The sequence below is a fragment of the Acomys minous genome, assembly GCF_964271855.1.
Source record: "Acomys minous genome assembly, chromosome: 4".
Taxonomy (NCBI): Eukaryota; Metazoa; Chordata; class Mammalia; order Rodentia; family Muridae; genus Acomys; species Acomys minous.
In genome coordinates, this window is record NC_140486.1 from 83,948,450 (window position 1) to 83,972,948 (window position 24,499).

The 24,499-nt window shown below is 40.1% G+C and overlaps 1 long non-coding RNA gene across 1 annotated transcript; it reads right to left on the reverse strand.

Annotated features, from left to right (window-relative positions):
- Positions 1–1,188: 1,188 nt before the first annotated feature.
- LOC311596611 lies at positions 1,189–23,943 on the reverse strand. Its single transcript, XR_014778907.1, has 3 exons — positions 23,810–23,943; positions 20,918–20,974; positions 1,189–1,461 (listed from the first exon to the last, which is right to left on the reverse strand). It is a non-coding gene; the product is annotated as an uncharacterized lncRNA (long non-coding RNA).
- Positions 23,944–24,499: the final 556 nt, after the last annotated feature.

Sequence of the window (24,499 nt, forward strand, 5' to 3'; positions counted from 1 at the left end):
TCATGCGAATAAACCAAAAGAAGCATGGCTCTAGCTTTGTGTGTTCTTGTGTCATTTAACTGGTTCTAACAACTCAATGGATATATTTAATTCTACAGCTATGCCTCATTTTACGACTGGTCTGTTTTCCAGAAGGCAAGAGCTTGTCTTTTTTTTTTTATTTATTTAAATTGTTTGTAATACAGCACACAAATTGCCACTAAACATGGCAATGCAACGAGAACCTCTAGAAGGAACAGGTGGGATCACTTCCCATTTTTTCTTATGACTTTGAGAATAAATCTCCCCCAAATGACACCTTTCTCCTTCAAACACTTCAGTTGTATATTTTATAACTTTTACATATGTCATTTTTACATGACAGTCACAGCTCCCACCTGGAGTTTTGCAACACTGTCCGCATGTTACTTTTTTTTTTTAGAATATGCATGTTTTATTCTGAATAATTTTGCATAATAAAAACGAAAGTACAAAATAATTAAGACACAAAATATTTTAACAAGCTGAAATAAATTGTGAGAGAATGGAGTAGACACTTTTCTTATAAAAGTTTAAAATATCTTTCCACTTTTACTGGTAGTGAGCCCAAAAGCTCAAAATCTGAATCCTAATATCAAGAATCTAACAAAAGCTACTAGTTTCTAAGTAAGTAGTTAATAGTGATGCTGAGAATATTCTGATTCAATAAGTGATATTGAAAAAAATCTTTGAGGTTGGAAGATGGTTCAGTGCTTAAGAGTACTGACTACTTTTGCAAAGGACCCACGTTCATTTCTCAGCGTGGCTCACAGCCATCTGTAACCCCAGTGTAAGGGGATCCAATACCCTCTGTGTGCCTCTGTGGGTACCAGGCATGCACATGGTACACATACATGCATGCAAACAAAGCATCTATATAAATTTTAACAATTAATTTAAAGGCCTTCAAGAAGTCTGAGGTTCTAACTAGATTTTTTTTTCAAAGACCAACTTTTAAAAAACTGCTTCCTATGTTCATTCCTTCATCAATAAATTGGTTGGTTCTATCAGCAAGCATTGTTCAGACATCAGTCATGGATCAAAATGGAGCTTTGATATGTAGTAAATTAACACATAAAAGCCTCAGCTTTTCAATGTGAGACAGACTGATAATTACGTGTATTCAAGGTAAACATAAAATAGGAAAAGAAATATGAGCTTAGGGGAAGAATAAAAATTTTTTATTTAGGTAAAAGTAGCTTAGAAGGGCCTCATTGGAAAGGCAGACTCTAAGTAAGAAATGAAAGTTTAAAAGAGAGTTCGATTTGTCACCATCAACCAACGTTAGCTCTGTTGTAGCACTGAAGGCATTCTGCAAGTTTCCTAAGTAAACCGAGTACTTCCAGTTCTTCACTTCACTTCACTTCCTTCCTCTTCCTCTGTATATTTGTTCTTGTTGTTGTTTTGTTTTGTTTTTGTTTTTTTCCTGAGGATCAGGACTGCCTGGGGGGTGGGGCAGAGGAAAAGATGTTAACAACCTGTTCATAGTCGGTTCATTGTCTTTTTATGTAAAGATTGCTTTGGTTTGCTTCTTCCTATTTGCTAAGATGAAGACTGTGACCAAAAACAACCTGGGGAGGAAAGGGTTTATTTGGCTTACAGGTCACAGGTCATCATCAGGGAAGCCAAAGCGGGAACCCCAAGAGGAAAGCTGGAGGGCTGAAGGCAGGAACTGAAGCAGAGATCACAAAGGAATGCTGCTTACCTGTTTGCTCCGGACGTTTTCTTACATAACTCAGGACCAAGGGCCTAGGGGTGGTACTGCCCACAGTGGGCTGGGCCATTCCACACTGACCAGTATCAAGAAAATGCACCACAGGCTTGCCTACAGGTCAATCTGATGGAGGCATTTCCTCAGCCGAAGTTTTCTCTTCCCAGAGAAAGCCACAACCCTGGCTTGTGTCAAGTTAGCAAAATATTACCAAGCACAAAGGTGAGGCCTACATAGGAAATTGATGTTTGTATAATCTTGATGATCTTGTGGTAATACGTTATGGCTGATCAAAGAGCTGTTGGTCTAAGACGAGAAGAGTTTGATAGAACTCTTTAGATATTAGATGAAGTACATATTCTTCTTTCCTGTTGATGGCCGCCATACTTGGCATGAGGAACTTCTGAGGAATGAAGACTTCTGGCAGAGACATCCATGAGTACCTCTATTGATCGCTGTACTTCTCCAGGCTTCTCTTACACAGACAGGCTAAACCAACAGCAGGGCCGAGACCACTGAACTCTGCTGTAATGGCTCAGCAGGTGTTTTCTCCGCGTAGCACACTGGGATTTGATTAAGAACCACTATAAAGTGGGTCCTAGAAACCTACAAGAAAAACATTATGATGGGCAGATCTGGGCCCAGGGGTCCTGCTCAAACTACGGCACCAGCCAAGGACAATACGTGCAGTAAACTTTGAAGCCCTACCCAGATCTAGCCAATGGACAGAACATTCTCCACAATTGAGCAGAGAGTGGGGACTGACTTTCACAGGAACTCTGGTGCCCCATGTTTGACCTTGTCCCCTGGATGGGAGGCCTGGTGGCACTAAGAGGAATGATAGCAGGCTACCAAGAAGAGACTTGATACCCTATGAGCATATACAGGGGGAGGAAGTCCCCCTCAGTCACAGTCACAGGGGAGGGGAGTAAGGGGAAAATGGGAGGGAGGGAGGAATGGAACGATACAAGGGATGGGATAACAATTAAGATATAATATGAATAAATTAATAAAATAAAATAAAATAAAGAACCACTGTAAAGGTATCATTTTTCTGCATAAGGGAAGAATGTCATCTATCATATCACCACAAACTCACTCTGAATGGGTCTATTTGTGTCCATGTGTGTGAGAGACAGAAGTCTTTAAGTGAATCCCCGATGCTAATACCACACTTAAGAGTGATAACAAAGCTGGGGAGAGAGCTCAGTCAATAACTTACCTTATTTGCAAGCACAAGGACCTGCAATAACCAGGCCCCATATAAAAAGCTGGTCATGGTGGCATGTGATTGTAGTCCCAGCACTGGGGAGGCAGAGATGGCTGGATCTCTGAGTCCCCCTGGCTACTCAGTTTAGCCTACTTAGCAAACTTCAGACCAGTGAGACACAACACTTAAGGGAAATGTGAATGAATCATCCAATGTTGTCCCTCCAACCTCCATGTATGTGTGCATAGACATGGGCATGTGCCTTGCAACACAGACATGTGTAATCCAACATACAGGTACATACACATACAGAGAAGTTACAATCCCTGTCCATGAACAAAGCCAGACCTAATTAATATTTTTTTTAAAAAAGGAATATAAGTACATGCTACCCAAGTAACAATAGAAGTCTTAATGAATCCACAGTTGGCCAGACAACCCAGTGAGAAGGAGAAGGTTAGTGTTTAAATGAAACAACTCAGGCAAAGAACTCAAAGGGTGAGAGGTTTGTTAAGGCTCCTTACCAAAATACTACTGAGGAAAAGAGGTCTCCACAAAGCCCTCCTCTTCTATATTCCTGGCAGTCTCTCTTTAAGCTTCACAGTAATAAACGAATTTACAAAAATCTCCCTCTAGCTTAAAGAGAAGAGAATGTGCTGACTGAGAAGCAGAAGACGGTAAGTGAAAGGGCCCTCCATTAAAAGGACATGTGAGCACTATGATTTGACAGACAGATTTGGAAATATGGAACAGCCATAATTTTGCAAAACATCCCAATTTAACAGCCAGAGACTGAGGATAAGACATTTGTCTTACTCGCCGCGAATAAACAGAAGGAGAAGGTCTTAGTATGGTGGACTGTTGGCTGAGCAGCCTCAGGGGCTGCCATTCAATTTTGAATACCCTGAAAATCAGAGAACGCTCAACATATCTGCAGACATATTTGCGAGGCAGGAACTATTGAGGACTTGCTTAGCCTGTCTTGGCAGAGTTTGGCTGTTGACTCTGCCTGCATCCAAGCTTGCCCTTTCTTAGGCAGAATTCTGTATATGGTAGAAATGAGGACATTTTGCCCAGTGGCTTGTTTGCCACATTTGAAGACATCTCCATAAGGAGGTTCTTTGATGCTCATCATCCTCTTCAAGGTAGGCTGGGTGTTGCCAGGAATCAGTCTGTCTCATTGTCAGTGGATCTTTAAAATAATAAAAACATTTTTAAATGCCATATTCTGTATGTCTGTGAGGTTTTTGAAGACCTTATCTATTTTATCTTATCTGTCTATAGAGTCACATCTACCTGTTGCATGTATATTCTTGTGATATAAATAGACTAGTAATTGATATGACCATGATTTGATCAATTAACAATTAACTTGTATAACTTATTTATCCTAAGCAGCCTGTAATAGCACTTTCAAAGATGCACCAAAATAGGAAAGATGTTTTCTTCAAGGCTGTCAAATACAAATATCCAAAACACTAAAAATGTAACATTTATATCATTCCTGATCTTGTCATGGTTCTTCTTGCTATAGGTAGTTTGTTGTATATTTGTGTAATAGTGTATATGTAAAAAATATTTAATAAAAAAGAAAATCATAGAATGCTTAAAAAGGAGGAACAATAGTCAGTTGTGTATGGTGGTACACACCAGTGTTTGAGTGTCTAAGCAGGAGGATTGCCATGAGTTTGAGACCAACCTGGTCCAGGCAGCTGATCAGTACTGGGATAGTCAGGATTTCTTAGTGAGACTATATCAAATGAGTCAAGATCAAAATGGATTATCTTTTGTCAGAGAAAAAGGTGAAAAGATCATAGAAAAACATCTAAAAATTGAACGTGTCCATTCTTTATTTGATGTGTCAGAAAATACCTTCTGCTGTAATTTAGGGAAATCCAGGCATTATTTCCTGGGTGTGTAGAGAAAGTACAAAGGTCCGTAGACTACAGCTGGGATGGTGTTCAGCAGATATCTATAGGGTAAGGTTCCTCAACCTTTCTGCCTCACTATTTGAGTTTACCTCATGGTCCAGGAGGGATTGATGGAATGCTAGTCATCTGAGCCACTCAGCAGGAAACAGAGAAAGCTCTGTAAGGACCAAATCATATCCACCGAAGACTGTCTTAACAACTCCCCTCGCCCCTCATGATTATGATTCATTTCTGTGTTTTAGGAAGCCTGGGTGGCAACTGCTTCTCAAATGCTAAAGGTCAATAGTGAACAGGGAAATGATGGACACTGGGCATTTCACCTTAGAATGTGGTGCTGGATCGGAAGATGAGTTCACACTTGTGTCAATGAAATGATGGTGGCAATTGTTTGTCTCTCTCACACAGTGATAATAGCAAAACTAAAAACTGACATTACTACAGTTCTTGAATGACTCAACATGTCATTGATGCACTCAAAAACCCTATAAAGCTAGACTCTTCAAGTTTATATCAGGAAACAAAGACACAAGAAACCTAAGAAATTTTTCTCAAAGTAACTATCAGAGGCAAGATTTGGACCAAGTACTCTGTCTGCATCATGCTTTAGAATACAAGGCTATGCTATTATAAGGAAAATATCTCTAACAAAAAATATGACTCAGAAAAGTAGAAATGTGATGAAAATTATTTTATTATGTTCATATTGGCTGTATTTTTTTTCTGGGTGATGACAATCTGTGATTTTCTTCTTCAAGATTTTCTGAATTGTTTAAACTCCCTATTATTCATTTGCATCATTTATGTGATGAGGAAAAAATGTTTGGTAAGATACGATGTCAATGTGATCACAGGAGAAAAGGGTGTTTGTTTTCTAAGCCTAAGGATAAATGTAAAAACAGCTGCCTGAGCACAGTCACAGGTCTCTTAGCAGATGCTGACTCCACACAGCAACTAATGCTACCACACTGTCACTTTTTGAAGGCTAATTCTGCTCATCAACAAGTCTTCTGTCAATGGCCATCAACTTAAATGCTAGATGGTTGCCATGTGTATTAAATTCATCTTGAGTGGGCACAACTTCTAACAAGCTTCTCTATTGCACATTCATACTCATTACCCAATCCGGAAAGGATGGCTCAATCATACTGAGAAGGAATGTAAAAAGATCAAAAGGGCAGAGAACCAGGTAGGCAATCTTCATACCTTTCCTCTACACCCAGTCCCCCAGCCTCATAGGTAGCTTTGTAGCTGACCACAGTTGTGGCCTCCCTTTTTTCTCTGTCTCCCTCTGTAGGAGATTATTCAGATCTTTTTCTAAATCCTCTCTTACCACTGCATTCTTCTGTCTCAGCCTACAACTCCACGTGCACTCTCCGGGAACCCACTTGCTATACCACCCAGAAAACCCAATAGGCCCGGGACTAGGTAGGCAACCTTCAAACTTTTACTCCCCTTCCTTCCCTCCAAATCTATTTCCCCAGTCTCCTCCCCAGCTCTGTAGCAGACTACCAGCAGTGGCCTCTCTTCCCTCTCTGCCCTCAGCCCAGGGGACTAAGCAGATCTCAGTGGAATGCCCTGTTTTTCTCTCTTCTGTAGACCCTTCAAACTCTCTCTTCCTTTCTTCTAGCAAATCTCCATCCCTAAGTGTCAGATAATAACAGCAACAACCATTCTAACAGGAATCCCCAATGGTCACATCTGGCAGAATCTCAAAAGCATTCCCTACCGGGCGACCTACAGCACCACACTCTCCAAAGAACCAGAGAATATAACAGAAACCAAGTCACAAAACACCCACCCAACAAAACCAAGATGAGACATTAGCACCTAAAATTACAGTCATCTGAAACTCAGAGGCCCAGATGCCACTGTGAAAGCATAACCGAGAACAGCCAGGACAATGTGTCTCCACTAGAGCCCAGAAACACCATGGCCTTAAAGAAGAAATAAATCAATCCCTTAAAGAAATTTATGAAAACGCCAACAATGGAAGGAAATAAGTAAAACAGTTCAAGACCTGAAACAGAACATTGAGTCAATAAAGAAAATTCAAACATAGGAAAATCTGAAAACGAAGAATGTATGAATTGAATAGTAACTGCCAAGGCAAAGGTAACCAATAGAATACAAGAGATGGAAAAAAGAATCACAGGCACTGAAGAAATGTGTACCTCAGTTTTAAAAAATGCTAAATCTAAAACATCCTGGAGCCTCACTCAGGATTGTCTTTGATAGTTCCATCCATTTGCCTCCAAATTTCATGACTTCCTTGTTTTTAATAGCTGAGTGTTATTCCATTGTATAAATGTACCATAGTTTCTTTACCCATTCTTCAGTTGAGGGGCATCTAGTTTGTTTCCAGATTCTGGCTATTATGAATAAAGCTGCTATGAATACAGTTGAGCAAATGTCCTTGTTGTACAGCGGAGCATCTTTTGGGTGTAGCTGGGTCTTGCAGTAGAGCTATTCCCAGTTTTCTGAGAAAGCACCAGATTGATTTCTAAAGTAGTTGTACAAGTTTGCACTCCCACAAGCAATGGAGGAGTGTTCCCCTCTCTCTACATCCTCTCCAATATGTGCTGTCATTTGAGTTTTTGATCTTAGCCATTCTGATGGGTGTGAAATAAAATCTCAGAGTCCTTTTGATTTGCATTTCCCTGATGCCTAAGGACTTTGAGCACTTCTTTAAGTGTTTCTCAGCCATTTAAGATTGAATAGGCAGAGGTAGTGATTAAAGAGGGAACAAGGTTGGAAAGGGAGCAAGGAGAGAAATAAGGGTGGAGATCAGACCTTGGGAGAGTAGCGAGAGGAGGACAGAAAGCCTGCAGAGAAAAGATAAACCCTGGATAGGGTGTGTGGGTATCTCTGTGACAAGAAGGGGACCTAAGTCAGAATGGCCCTCTGAGAGGATATGAGGGGAACTCTAGCTGGGACTCATAGTAGCAGAGGTCATGGAGACTGAAGAGGACATCCTATAACTAGAGGGAACTCCTAGTGGAAGGAGGAAAACATCAACCCAGCCACAAAAATCTTTGATGCAAAACTTACCCTGTCTACAAGACATGCAGGGATAAAGATAGAACAGATAGAGCAGAGATTGAGGGAATGTCCAACCAATGCTTGGCCCAACCCAAGTCCCTCCCATGGAAGAGACGCAACCCCTGACACTACTAATGATATGCTGCTGGGCTTGCAGAGACTAACAGAGTCTGATAGGCTCTACCCAGGAGCAGATTGAAACAGATGCTGACATTCACAGCCAAACATTGGGTGAAGCATAGGGAGTCTAGTGGAAAAGTCAGGGGAAGGATAAAAGGACCTAGAGGTGACAAGAGCCCCACAAGAAGATCAAGAAAGCCAACTAACCAGGTCCCAGAGGGTCCTGTGGAGTCAAAGCACCAACCAAGGATCATGTATGGACTGGACCTAGGTCCTCTACACAGATGTAGCCAATGAGCAGCTCAGTCTTCAGTGTCTCCACTAGTAAGAGCAGGGGATGTCTCTGACATGGACCTTGTTGACTGCTTTTTTTATGACTTACCCCTAACCAGACTGCCTTGCCAGGCCACAGGGGAAGAGGATAAAATCAATCCTGATAAACTGGGGTGGGTAAGTAAGGGGGCTCCCCTTTTCTGAGGAATAGGGGAGGGGAAAGGGAGAGTAGGATTGGAGGGAGAACAGGCATGGGATATAACTGAGATGTAAAGTGAATAAATAAATTAATAAAAATGTCAAAAATAAAGAAAGAAAAAAGGCCAGGCAGTGGTGGCGCACACCTTTAATTCTAGCACTCGGGAGGCAGAGGCAGGCAGATCTCTGTGAGTTCGAGGCCAGCCTGGTCTACAAAGTGATTCCAGGACAGCCAAGGCTACACAGAGAAACCCTGTCTCGAAAAACCAAAAGAGAGAGAGAGAGAGAGAGAGAGAGAGAGAAAGGAAGAAAGAAAGAAAGAAAGGAAATAAATAATAAATCCTGACATAAAACATCCAGGAAATCTTAGACACTATGAAAAGACATAATCTATGAATAATAGGAATGGATGAAGGAGAAAAAACCCAGGTCAAAGGTACATAAAATATTTTTACCAAAAGCACAGAAGTAAAGTTTCCTAACCTAAAGGAGGAGATGACCATATCAAGGTACAAGAAGCATACAGAACACCAAATAGACTGAACCAGGAAAGAAAGTCCCCTCAGCACATAATAATAAAAATACTGAATTTATAAAACAAAGAAAGAATTAAACAATAACAACAACAAAGCTTCAGGAGAAAAAAACCAAGCAGCACATAAAAGCAGACCTACTGGATTAAACCTGATTTTGCAATGGAGACTAAAGGTCTAGACAGATGTTCTACAAACTCTAAGAGAAGACAAATAGATGTCAGTGCAAACGCCTATGCTACTCAGAAAAACACTCACAGTGGATAAACAAAGACATTCTATTACAAAATTGAATGTAAACAATACAAATCCAGCCCTATAGAAGGCACTAGACAGAAAATTTCAACCTGAAGAGGTTAATCACATCCCCCAAAATACAAGAAATAAAGAATAACAGACCAACAAATCAAAAGGGACACCTATACTACTACAACAAGAATAAGAGAAAAAACAAACAATGACCATTGATATCTGTCAGCAGCAGAGGTTTCAATTCCCCAATAGAAAGAGACAGACTAATAGAATGTATTTAAAAACAGGACCCCATCCTTCACTGCACCCAAGAAACACACCTTAATACCAAGGGTGGACATCACCTAAGGGTAAAAGGATGGAAAAAATATTCTAAGAAGCAAACCAGGTAGCCATTCTAAAATCTGACAGAGTTAACGTTAAACCAAAATAATCAAAAGACACAGGGAAGATCACTACATATTCATCAAAGGAAAAATACACCAAGAGGATTTTGCAATTCTTAACAGTTATGCACCAAACACAAAGCCACTCAGGTTCACAAAAATAAAAATATCACTACTGTCCAGATATAAGTGAGTATATACCAGTTGAGTCTTTCTGCTTCTGGGTTAACTCACTCATTATGATCATTTCTAGTTCAATTAATTTCTCCACAAATTTTGGGAATGCCTTGTTTTTGATAGCTGAGTAGTATTCCACAGTGTAAATGTACCACAGTTTCTTTATCCATTCTTCTACTGAGGAACACTTAAGCTGTTTCCATGTTCTGGCTATTAAGAATAAGGCCGCTATGAACATGGTTGAGCATATGTCCTTGTTGTGTGCTGGAGAATCTTCTGGGCATATTCTAAGGAGTGGAATAGCTGAGTCTAAAGGTAACCCTATTCCCAGTTTTCTGACATAGTGCCAGATACACTAGCCCAAGTGGCATGTCCCATGAAAGTCTTCACTTACCAAGAAAGTGGGATAGAGGTGAGAACATCCTATTCGGACTCTAGGTGAGAGAAGTATGGGAGAATGGGGAAATAGAAGGATCCAGAGGGTGCTAGAAACCTACAAGAAGAGCATTATGTCAGGCAGATCTGGGCCCAGAGGTTCTGCTCAAGCTATGGCACCAACCAGGGACAATACATGCAGTAAGCATCAAACTCGTACCCAGATCCAGCCAATGGACAGGACATTCTCCACAGTTAAGTGGAAAGTGGGGACTGACTTTCATATGAACTCTGGTGACCCATATTTGACCACGTCCCCTTGATGAGGAGGCCCGGTGGCACTCAGAGGAAGGATAGCAGGCTACCAAGAAGAGGTATATGATACCTTAAGATCATATACAGGGGGAGGAGGTCCCCCTCAGTCACAGTCATAGGGGAGGGGAATAGGGTGAAAGCATGAGGGAGGGAGAAATGGGAGGATATAAGGGATGGGATAACAATTGAGATGTAATATAAATGTTATCAATAAAAAATATTTTAAAAATCACTACTACAATTTAATCACATATCAACCTTCGCACAGTCTTGGTGGAGCCCTAACCCTAACCCTAACCCTAACCCTAACCCTAACCCTAACCCTAACCCTAACCCTAACCCCACTCTCACAAATACACAGGTCATCAAGACAAAACTAACCAGAGAAATGCTGGAGTTGGCCGATATCCTCACCTGAACGAGCCAGACACTACCAAACATTTTACCAAAATACAAAAGATTAGACCTTCTTCTTGGCAACTTATGGAACTTTCTGAAAAAATTGACCACATACATGGAAACAGAGCAATCTCAACAGATACAAGGCAAATAAATTAACATACTATATCCTGTCTAGCCACCACAGAATAAAACTGGGTATCCATAACAACATAAAGCTTAAAAACTCACGGAAGCTGAACAGCTCTTCACTGAATAAAATGGGTCATGACAAAAAATTAGGAAAGAAACTAAAAATGTGCCAGACTTACAGTGAGGAAGAAAACCCAACGTATGCAGATTTATGGGATACAATGAAAGCATTCTCAAAGGCAAGTTCACAGAACCAATTGCTTACATAAACAATAGGTGATAGTCCATGCTAGTAACTGACAGCACACATGAAAGCTCTGGAACAAGAAGAAATCACACCCAAAAAGTATGATGGCAATAAGTAAACACAGGGCTGAACTCAATAAAGTAAAACAAACGACTACACAAAATTTAAGAATCAATGGAACAAAGAGTTGGTTCTTTGATAAAAATCAATAAGATTGGCAAACATTCAGTCAAATTAACTGAAAGGCAGACAGAAGATCCAAATTAACAGAGTTAGCAAAAGACCTTTGAGAAAACCCAACACCTCTTTTATGATAAAAGTCCTGAAGACATTAGGGATATAAGGGACATACCTCCTCAATAATAAAGACAGTTTATAGCAAGCCCATAGTCAACATCAACATAAATGTAGAAAAACTCAAGAAATTCCACCAAAATCATGGGCAAGACAAGGTTGTGCACTCTCTCCATAACCTATTCAATATAGTACTTGAAGTCTTAAGTAAAGCAATAGGAGACTGAAAAAGATCAAAGGGATACAAGTTGACAAGGAAGAAGTTAAATTATCTTTATTTGTAGATGATATGATAGAATATAGAAGTAACACTAAAACTTTCACAGGTCCTAAAGGTGATAAACACTTTCAGCAGAGTAGTCGAATATAAAATTACCTCAAGAATCATTATCCCTTCTGTATACAAATGGCAAGTGCATTGAGAGAGAAATCAGGAAACAACACCTTTCATAATAACCTCAAAATTATAAGATAGCTGGAGCTAATTCTACCTAAGCAAGTAAAAGACTTGTATTATAAAAAATTCAAGTATTTAAAGAAAGAAATTGAAGAAAATATCAAAAAAAATGGAAAGATCTCCGATGTTCATGGATCTGTAGAATTAATATAGTAAAACTGGCTATCCTACCAAAAGCAATCTGCAAATTCAGAGCAATTCCCATCAAAATTCCAACAATTTTATTCACAAAACTTTAAGGAACATATTTCTTTTTCATATGGAAACACACACACACACACACACACAAACACACACACACACACACACACACACACACACACACACACACACACAGGATAAATAAGAAATTGGTTTTCTTTAAGGGGCTGACATGAGTCTGCACCAGATGGAGTCCTGGAGCAGAAAGGAGAGGTGGACATACACACAATCATCCCTAACCAGAAGCTATTTTGAAGTGGTAGCCACTTGCGAATGGAAAATTAGTTTTCTTCAGTGGAGTCTCTCACTGGAGAAACAAGACACTCTTAGCAGCAGGTCCCATGCCCAGCAGTAGATGGCCAACAGAAAATGACATCAACGGCATCACTGGGGTTCTGTGTCTCTTAATGTCAACTCAGAGCATTTTGTTGCTATTTTATATCTTATAGGTCCTTTGCTTACATAATAAGGCCTTGGGTATAGATTATTTTTATGAGATTCCAGAGTGTATGATCATGTGTGTTTCTGCATCTATATGCATTTCTTGTGCTTCTTCTTTGGGCCGTTCTCTTGTTTAGTTGTTTTGTCATATTCTTATTTCTTTTTTTTTTTTTTTTTAGTTTTATTAATTCCTTCATATTACATCTCAATGGATATCCCATCCCTTGCATCCTCCCATTCCTCCCTCCCTCCCATTTTCCCCTCACTCCCCTCCCTTATGACTGTGACTGAGGGGGACTTCCTCCTCCTGTGTATGCTCATAGGGTATCAAGTCTCTTCTTGGTAGCCTGCTATCCTTCCTCTAAGTGCCACCAGGCCTCCCCATCCAGGAAACCTACAAGAAGAACTTTATGATAGGCAGATTTGGGCTCAGGGGTCCTGCTCAAACTATGGCACCAGCCAAGGACAATACATGCAGTAAACTTCAAACCCCTACCCAGATCTAGCCAATGGACAGGACATTCTCCACAGTTGAGTGGAGAGTGGGGTCTGACTTTCACATGAACTCTAGTGCCCCATATATATTCTTATTTGTTTGGTTTTGATTTATATCATTTTATTTTATGATTATTCCTTAGATGTCCATTTGCTTATTAACTAGAAACTGAAAGAATATGGATCTTCATGGGAAGAAACTGAGGGGAATTGGAGAAGGGAAAGTGTAATCAGGATATATTGTATTTAAGGGGGGGGGGGGACTCTTTTCTGTAAAAGAGAGAAAAGGACAAAATTATGGAAAAAGAGAGAAAAGTCTACAGTTTAAAAAAAAAAGAAGACTAAATTTCAAACCCATCACATTCAGTGTGATAAGGACAAAGTTTTGCTAATGGGAGACAGAAAGGTTCCAGTAACTGCTAAGGGTGGCTGACTAAGCATTATGCAAGAGTATAGTTTGTTTTATGGGTCTTTTATGTAAAGCCATTACAGTACAAGCAGTGACAGTGGAGCATTATTGAGCCTGAATTCAGTTTGGGGGTCTTTTACATCAACAGCAAAACAAGACTAATAAAACAAGTCATTAAAAAAATCCAAGAATTGATTGTGTTATAAGACCTATTCAATTATAGAACTCCTTTAAGAGATGAAAATAAAAAGATCCAGGCTCCCTCACACCTAAATTACAGACCCAGGATGAAGAGTTAGTGACAGCAAAGGAATTTAATATAAAGCAATGGTTGAGTTTTGGGTGGATGGCAGTGGTCCTGTGGAACCCACTAAGTGACACAACTCAGATCACAGGCTGAGGAGTCTACTGTGTCATGAACAGGCCACTCTCCTTTTCTAAAACAGTATGCAGTGGAAAGGCACAGGCTGGAAAAGAATGGGCCAGTCTCAGGAAGCTTATATCCAGCAGGCCTAAGACAAAAGAAAACTCAAAGACTTTCCTGACTCCTACAATCCACTTAAGTTTGCAAAGCCAAGTACAGGCAGCTTCCCAAAATACCCACATTCCTGGAAGAACCTCCACCCTCCCACCTCTGTCTAGACAGGCCAGATAGGTGAGCTTCTCCCGTGCCTGAGGTGCCCTCCCTATCAGGAACTGGGAATCAATGACAGCCATTTTTGTATTTTTCACTGGAAATGATATTTTTTATATCACTTGATTCTTAAAAGGTTTGAAGGAAGCCGAGTTGGTTATATTTCACTCCTGCTTGTAAAAACAACAACAATGTTCTGTTTTATTTTATCAGATATGTTTAAGAAATGTCAATGAATTACAATTCTTCGGAAATACTTATTTGGATGTGAAATTAGTGGCAAAGAGTATTGTGAACTGAGCAGGCTAGGTGGCTTCTGTGTAGTTTGCATGTATCTTCTTTAAGAGACATAATGGGAAGACAAATATGCCTTTTCCATATTTGCTCTCAGATAGATAGATAGATAGATGATAGATAGATAGACAATATTTTACTTATTTAATGTTGTGGAGTATTTTTTGTATTTCTGAGGCAGACTTATAGGGCAAAAATGGTTATATAGACATTACAGAGATGTATCCATTTCTAAAGGTAAAAGAACTGAGCTGTGAATTGAAGCATTGTTTTTAAAATCTGCCATTTTCTGCTTGTTTAGCCATTTTCTCCCATTTTATTTGGGCCTGTTCAAAGGTATTATTTGCCCTAAATCAGCCTGAAAAAAAAAACCTTAAGAGAACAATGCCTCATTTCCCCTAAGGGAGATTTCTGTTTGCTCTCTTGGGCTACAGATACTTATTTTCACTGGGAGTTGGGTATATGTTATTATTTGTCTTATACAGAGAAAAAACTAGGTCTGACTCAGGGATGTCCTGTTATCTTTTACCTTTCTTTCATAAGTAAGGAGATAAAAGCTGAAAATAAAGAAGGGGGGACATACAAATATATAGGGATGATAGAATAAAAGGTAGATTATTGAATCTACTCCTCAATTTATGGCTGTAATTGTTACCTATAAATGAGGTTATATTTAATTCATTGGTATGGAATTTTGTATATTGATGCAAAATAAGGTTAATCTTGATACCTTGGTATAGAATTCAATTTAATATTATTCTTCACATACATTATATATATATATATATATATATATATATATATATATATATATATATATATATACTCTAATAGGAGGTATTGTACCTATACAACTCAATTATAATACAAGTTTTGCTTCCAATACCTTGAAAGTGGTATTGTAGGCTGTGTTTAGGATAATTAAAGAATGCAAGCTAGTTGTTAATTGAGCAAATCATAGTAGTATTAATAGTATTAATTACTAGTCTATTTTTAATCACAAGAATATACATCCTAGGTCTAACAGACAGATATGACTCTATAGGTAGATAAGATAAAATAGATAAGGTCTTCAAAAGCCTTAGAGACCTACTGAATATGGCAATTAAAGCTGTTTTTGATTATTCTAAAGATTCTTTGACAACAAGACAGGTTAACTCCTGGCAACACCCAACCTACCTCAAAGAAGATGATGAGCATCAAAGAACCTCCTTATGGAGATGGCTTCAAATGTGACAAACAAGCCACTGGTCAAAATGCCCTTGTTTCTGTCACAGACAAAATTCTGCCTAAAAATGGGCAAGATTGAATGCAGGCAGAGTTGATGGCCAAACTGTGCCAAGACAGGGTAAGCAAGTCCTCAATAGTTCCTGCCTCACAAAATATGTCTGTCAGATATATTGGACCAGAAGGCTGAAGATGATGCTCCAATGTTATAGAGAGTTGTAGATGACTGTTCCGGCAGTAAATGGTCTAAAAGTAAAAACCGTTAGAAAAATGATGCCTCGGCAGGGCCTCTGCTTTATTTTTCACTCAAGGTAAAAGGTAAACTAACTGAAAAAAATCCTTACAAGCCAACTTGAATGGAAACCCTAGGGAACTAGTGATCACTACTGAAATACACAAGCATGCTGGCTAATAGCACGACCAACTTCAAATCCATTATGTCATCAGGGCTGTGTTCTCCACGTCTGCACCAGTTAGCAGCCCGCTGGATTAGAAACGATCCAACTGCCCCCAAAAAGCAATCAAACAGAAAGTTTTCAAGTTGTTTTTTTTTTTATCTTTAGCTTTAGAAAGAAACGTGATGTCAGCACAATTGGACTGAAAGGGACCGGACATTAGGGAAGCACCTGTTTGAGTTTTCCAGACAGGATTGGATGGCTAAGGACGGCTCTGGCAGCATCCATTGATGAGGCATGCTCTGAATGGAGGGAGGGCTGTGAGGGGCCGGAAGTGGTGCTTAACTGAGCACCTGGTGGCTGAGGGCGTTAGCAACAGCTGTGATCAGAATGTCTGCGTGACAACTTAAAGAAGGCCCCAGACTTCCAGAGTTTCAATCTGTGACACTGGGCAAGGCATTACGGAGACGGGAGCGTGTGGCACGGGCGGGTCTTCTCTTCCTAAAGGCAAGAAGCAGAGCAGGGAAGAAAGGGACCAGGCATGACTTTTTAAACATTATTATTATTGTTATTGTTGCTGCTGCTGCTGCTGCTGCTGCTGCTGCTGCTGCTGCTGCTGTTGCTGCTGCTGTTCTTCTCCTATATATTACATCTCTGCCAGAGTTTCTCCTCCCTTCTTCCCTCCCAGTCCTAATTCCAGCCCCATCTATGCCTTCGAGCTCTCCAGAAAGGGCAGGCCTCCCAGGGCTATCAATCAAATACGGCATATCACGTTGCAGTAAGACTGGGCACCTCCTCTTGTATTAAGGCTGGATGAGGCAACCTAGTAGGAGGAAAAGGGTCCCAAATGCAGGCCAAAGAGTCAGGGACAGCCCCTACTGAAACTGTTAGGAGTCTTACAAGAACACCAAGCTAACAGCCATAGCATATAAGAGTGAGCTTATGTCAGTCCCAGGCAGGCTGCCTGGTTGTTGGTTCAGTCTCTGAGAGTCTTTATGAGTTACTTGGTTCTGTATGTTTTCTTGTGATGTGCTTGACTCCTCTGGTTCCTAGAATTCTTCTTCCCTGTCTTCAGAAGGATTTCCCCAAGCTCTGTCTAATGTTTGGCTGCGGGTCTTTGCATGTTTCTTTCAGTTGCTGGATGAAGCCTCTCTGATGCTGGCTATGTTAGGCTCCTATCTTATGAGTATAGTAGAATATCATAAAAATCATTCCATTGACTTGTTTCCCCCAGTTGTATTTGGTCTTACCCTAGATCTCTGAGCTTTCCATCCTCTGGATCCTGGACCCCCAGGAAATATCAGGATTGGGCATCTACACTCGGCATGGGCCTCAAGCTGAATCAGTCATTGGTTGGCCACTCCCACAATTTCTGCACCACCTTTGACCCAGTACATCTTGCAGGAAGGACAAATTGTAAGTTGGAAGTTTTTGTGGCTACTTTAACCTTCTAATCTCTCCACTGATGTCTTTCCTGGTTTCAGAAGATGACCCATTCAAGGCTCTTTATTCTCCATTGCTAGGAGTCTTAGGTAGGGTCACTCCTGTAGAGTCCTGAGAGTTTCCATTGCACAAGGTTTCTAGCTAGTCCTTGAGGTGTGCCCCAATCCCAGTTGTCCCTCCCAGTCCTTTCCCGCCCCCCTCTTGCCCCCACCTGACCCCTCCTGCTTTCAGTCTCCCCCTTCCCCCAGCCCACATGAAATAACTATTTCATTCCCTCTTCCCAAGGAGATTTGCATGTCTCCCCCAATGAGCCCTTCTAGTTACTTAGCTGTTGATGAATATTAATGATTAATGCTTATTCATATTATAGATAAAGTTTAGTTACTCCTTAATCAGCAATTTCCCAAATAATCACAGAGTAGGACTATGATGTATCCAAAGCTAGCACACACTTGAACATAACATCAAGTCCGCTACACGACTATCAATTTATCTCCCCTGCAACCCCGGCTGCCATCCAAATTCCCCAGTACTCGCATTATCTTCTCTAGAATCGGTCCATTCTCCTCCTCTCCTACCTCCTCTCTCCCCCTGATCCTTCTCTCCCCGTACATAGCTCGCGAGCCTTCCCTCACCCCCCTTTCTCTGCTCAGCCCAGTCTCAGCAATATATTGGCCAGTCAGGGATAATTTGGGGGTCAAGGTTACACAAATGTCATTTTGGTTCCATGAGTGGTTTTTTGTTTTGTTTTGTTTTTTGTTTTGTTTTTTTTTTGTTTTGTTTTGTTTTTGTTTTTGTTTTTGTTTTTGCTCTTAGAACAGTAAGCATTTGGGGAGGCAAACAACTAACATCTGAATACATGGTAGCTCTAGATTAACCCCCCCCCCATGTAGCCTCTCTGGTCTGTAGATTATAGCATGATTATCCATTACTTAACAGCTAATATCCACTTATATGTGAACACACACCATATTTGTCTTTCTAGGTATGTGTTACCTTACTCCGGATGATTTTTTCCTTGTTCCATCCATTTGCCTGCAAATTTAATTATATTATTTTTTAACAACTGAGTAATATCCTATTACCATAATGTGTAAATATACCACATTCTCTTTATCTATTCTTTGATTGAGGAACATCTAGGTTGTTTCCGTTCCTGACTATTACAAATAAGGCTTATATAAACATAGTGGAGCCTATATCCTAGTGGTAGGATGGAGCTACTTTGGAAATCAATATGGTGATTTCTCAGAAAACTGGAACTCAACCTATCTCAAGACCCAGCTATCTCCTGGGCATACACTCAAGGGACACTCCATCCTAACACAAGTATGATCTTCAGATGCATGCCCCAGTGGCCTACTTCCTCCAAATAGAGCCCAGTTTCTCAAAATAATGTCAGGAGTCATGGAGAATGTAAGAGAGAGGGTAGGAGTGTATTTTATATTAAAAATATCACAGTGGTTTAAAGTTTACTGCCTGTATTGTCCTTGGCTGTAAACTTTAAACCACTGTGATATTTTTAATATGAAATACACTCCTACCCTCTCTCTTACCAAGAAGAGACTTGATACCCTATGAGCATATACAGGGGGAGGTAATCCCCCTCAGGAACAGTCATAGGGGAGGGGAATAAGGGGAAATGGGAGGGAGGGAAGAATGGGAGGATACAAGTGATGGGATAACCATTGAGATGTAACAAGAATAAATTAATAAAAAAACAAGATAGCATCATCTATTAGCTATGTTAATCACTTCAGATACACTATGGCTATAGTGGCTCATACCTGTAATCTCAGCATTTAGGGGGCTGAAAAGGGAAAAGTTTAATGCTAGTCTGTGCTATATGAAAATTCCAGGACAATAATATTTTTCGTCATATAATAAGACCATTTTCACCACTAATTTAAAATACATAAAATTTTAAGTATGATTTTTAATTTTAATTCTCTCTCTATTCTCTGTGTGTGTGATATTTTCATTTTTAATAAATTCTATTTGGAAATACTTTCAAAAAATATCACAGTGAAGTGTTAAGGTGATTTTTATAAAACTGTGGTTGTTTCTCAACTTTTCCCTTAACCCAGCTATCACACAAATAATTGATTCTCTGTTACATTATTTTAACAAGCTTCAAAGCACATTAGCTGAACAGTTATTAATCTATTCTTCATCCTCTAAGCTAATTTGGTTTTCACCCTTGTACCTCCCAGCGGTACTTGCACTTTGTAGCTTTCCTGCTCCACCTTCTTTCTCCTGATCTTTCCTGGGCATCTCCAGTGGCTGAATCCCTTACTTCCTCCCCTAACTCCTTCTCCCTGGCTGGCAGGAAGGTCAGCTCCATTCTCTTCTCCTGCTCAGTGATTGGCTATAAGTTGTTTTGTTAGCATATTGGGGGACACTTGGGGAGCAGTGTTTGTACAACATTGAGACAAGGGATTCTCAGAATGAGGATGGCAACCAGAGATGAGAGGGCACAGAGATCAGCATTTGGTTTATATGATAACTTTATGCCACGCCCTTCAAGGGTCTACTTTGGCCCTGTAACCTTCCTATCATGCCTTCTGCTTCCAAGCCACCATTGGTAGGAAGCACTGCTTCGCAATACCCCCTTTGCTATGATGTTCTGACTAGTCACAAGTCCACAGCAATGGTGTGTAATGCCTGAAACTATTGGCCAACGTAAATCTCCAATCCCTTAAATTTTCTCCCAGCTATTTTTCATAGCTCTAAAAGAGTTGACTAACAGAAGGACTACATTTATTTATTTTTAACTTAAGATTCATAAGCAGGTATAGTTTGAAAATAAACATCTGTTTTTTTTCTCCTTATATTTGTTCCTTTTAGGTGTCTACGTATGTGTGTGTGGTGTGTGTGTGTGTGTATTAGTTTGTCACTTCAAATCATCTCTAACCCGAGAATTCATATCAAAGTTATTGCAGACTTTCCCTGTGTCTTTGGTTCAGAACAGAAGAAACCAAGAGAAAACAGACAGTCACAGTCAAACAGAAGTAGAATCAGATGACTGTGATTCCACTAGTGAGATGCTTGTGAGTAAATCAATAAATCCCTTGACCACTGGGCTGTAGTTTCTACTAACAAACTAAGAATCGGGGTATCCATCTGGCAAGATTTGCTATGTGCAAGTAGACAACAGCTACTTTATATGTACATACATATGAATATGTTATATGTAATACTTTATGTATGAATACAATATAGGGTAGCTGTCATGTATATATCTCCACAGATCCTTTCAGAATAGTAGTCACCATTATAACGGAGCTAAAAGACAAATCATTAAAGCTTACCTTTGCTGCCTCCTTTTCTAGAAGGGGTTAGAATTACATTTTTTCACTGTCCAAACCCTTTAAAAAGAAAAAGAAAACAATATATAAATATTTTCCTTATTCTAATCATGGATTCTTAGGACAGTCATTATAATGCTTAAATCAACGCCAGCTTCTAAAAATATTAGCCTTTTTCTTCTGATCAAAGAATTTAACCCATGAATTGTACTTCTTATCAAAAATCATTTGGTGGAAGCAACTGGAATTTGAAATCTTATTAAAAAAAACTGACTGATGAGGATGCGCATCTCCTCCAGAAGTATATTTACCCCTTTTCATACTGAAAACGGATCCAGATGTTTTTGGGCAACACTCCTGTGTGTGCAGCTGGCATCTGCAGCGGTGTACCTGGGAAGCTCTGACACTTCATTCTCTCTGAGAAATGTGCTAAATAAAATTGCACACAAGATGTTCATGTGAGCTATCAGCAATTAGCTGATTAAAAGAAAATGATCACTGGGAACACCAGAAACAGTGGCCATTTAAGCATGTGTCGGTGGCATATAAAAATTGTGCCTTGTGTGAGAAGAAATCTGTTCTCCAAACCTGTTTCTCGTGTGCCACCATGAAAAAGAACTTCACTCCAAGGGAACCTGTTAGACTACATGTTTTTAATTTAGTCTCTCGACGATATAATCGTATTAGGCTCCACCTTACTCCAAACGTTTCTTCAGCTAATGAGTTTATGCTCACATGGACTAAGTTGTTGTCTCAAAGAACTGACACAGCGTGTCCCCATTCTCCCATGTGTCTCTCACCTAGAGTCTCAGTAGGATGTCTTCACATCTATCCCAATCTCCTGGTAAGTGAAGACTTTCGTGGAACATGCCCCTTGGGCTATTGTCCAGTTATAAGTGAGTATATACCATTTGAGTCTTTCTGCTTCTGGGCTAACTCACTCAGTATGATCCTTTCTAGTTCCATCCATTTGTCCACAAATTTCGGGAATTCCTTGTTTTTAATAGCTGAGTAGTATTCCATAGTGTAAACGTACCTCAGATTCTTTAACCATTCTTCTACTGAGGGACACTTAGGCTGTTTCCAAACTTTGGCTATTATGAATAAGGCAGCTATGAATATGGTTGCACAGAGGGTCCTAGAAACCTACAAGAAGAACATTATGATGGGCAGATCTGGGCCCAGAGGTTCTGCTCAAACTACGGCACCAACCGAGGACAGTACGTGCAGTAAACATCAAACCCCTACCCAGATCTAGCCAATGGACAGGACATTCTCCACAGTTGAGTGGAGAGTGAGGTCTGACTTTCACATGAACTCTGGTGCCCCATATTTGACCACATCCCCTGCATGGGGAGGCCTGGTGGCACTCAGAGGATGGATAGCAGGCTACCAAGAAGAGACTTGATATCCTATGAGCATATACAGGAGGAGGAGGTCCCCCTCAGTCATAGCGGAGGGGAATAGGGTGAAAGAGGGAGGGAGATAGGAATGGGAGGGCACAAGGGATGGGATAACCATTGAGATGTAATATGAATAAATTAATTTTAAAAATGTAAAAAAAATAAAATTAAAATTAAAAAATACAGTACCGATGGGGAGGGAGAAGAACTGACACAGTAAATCAAGTGAAAGTAGCTTACAGAGTTAAGTAGAAAGGCTGCAATAATGAACACTGCATTTTCTGTAAGCCAGTGGTGGAGGCTTACAGTGGCTCCTAACTGTTACTTGATACACTTTTTTAGCATATGCAGGATTCTTCCCTTACCTTTTTGGAAACCCAATGGCTCACTCTTCTAGTTGCGGTTGGGTTTGAGTCTGGTGTTGCCAGGTTTTGGCCTCTGATTCAAAAGAACTGAGATAAACGCTCACACTGATTGAGAAGTAAGAGGGATGTTTTATTTAAAGCAAAGTGATAGTACACGCCAGAAAGGAGCACACTGTCAAGATGGACAGTGGACCACATGGCTGAAGGCACTGAAGAGCCCTGATAGGAATATGGGGATTCTTTTCATGGGGTTCAAGAGAAGACACACCTGGCTTCTAAAGAGTATAGTTTGAGTTGTTCCTTATTTGAGTGTCATAAGTTAAATAATCATTTCTTATAATGCAACTGGCTTTAGACATATGCATGTCTTGTTATACATCTGTATAAGATGCTCAATAGGGAATTCTCCCTAAAAGTTTGCTTGGAGGACCCAGACAGCCTTATTGAGAATTCCTCCAAACTAATCCAGCCTTCCCTACTCTTACATACAGACATAGCTGGGCATGATTTAATAGACTCTAAGTTTGAGAGTTGTCAAGGGAAGGGTAAATTTACTCCATTGTCGGAGTAGGGGACACATAGCTTGATAAAGGTAGGATTCTATGCTGCTAATAAGTTGCTAGGTATATTACATGCAAATAAGAGTCTTGAGCTGCCAAGTGCATTACTAGAGAGGTCTATGTGCATGACCTAAACTATATGGAGTCCCAAGGTGCTAAACTACGCCCAATGCATATCTGCCTCAATGCCGTCCCGTACACATGGTCACCTTTATCATGTCTCAATGAGCATTTCAAGCAGTGTGAGGCTCTACTAGCTTATTGGAAACATAGTGTCTTCTGAAACTCAGGGAGACACATACTCCAGCCTTCTTTCCCCATATAAAATGTAAATGGATTGAAACTTCTCCAAACAGGTTAATAAAAAAAATACTAGCAATATTTCAGACATCTTTCTGAGTTCACTAGGATGAGCCTTTTGTACGGAAACCCTAAACTTGCTGTCCTCGTCTCTTCTCAACTCTGCAGAAGTTAGGCTGTCTTCGAGATCCCTGGAAATGGCTTGCTGCCGTGATCCGAGTCATTCCTTCCCTTTGCCCTTACTTCCTATTCTGTTTATTGGCTTACCTCAGGAAGCTCTTCATCTCCATGGCAACCCACCTTCCTGCTTTCTGTGTCCCTCTATAGCTTTCGGGTTTTTCCATCGTTGTACCTGTTCCTCCGGCTTGGGGTCCTTAGTCCTCCTCCATAGCCGTTTCTTGAGAAATCATCTGTTTCCATGACAACACTGATACATCCTGTCCATCGTTGTCACCACTTTACTCCCTCTGCTCTTCCTGGGTTCTCTACTTCAGATAACAGCACAAAATACCCACCTTGCTACTAAAGCTGTGAATATAGACTGCTCTAACTCTCTGTTCTCCCTCATAGCCCTGTACACAGTAACTGTAGGATTGTGCTATCCTAATCTCCTAAATATCTCCAGAACCTGTTTACTTTCCAAATCTTATTCTGCGATACCACTTTCTCCTGCATGAATGACTGCAACAGGCAAACTCATCTTTCATGACTTACTTAGCTTGATATGAAATCTTCCATTTTTATTTATATTATTGGGAGAAATCTACATTAATTATATATAATTCAGACTCTTATGACAAATTATTTTAAAACTCTTTCTGAAGTCAACACCTTGTTGAAAATGCTTCGAGAGTCTTCTTGCCCTACTAGTAAAATACAAGGCTCTCAGTATTTCATATTATACTTTGGACATGTGACCTAGGTTTGCTTAGTTTGCCATCTCCCTCTTTAACTCCA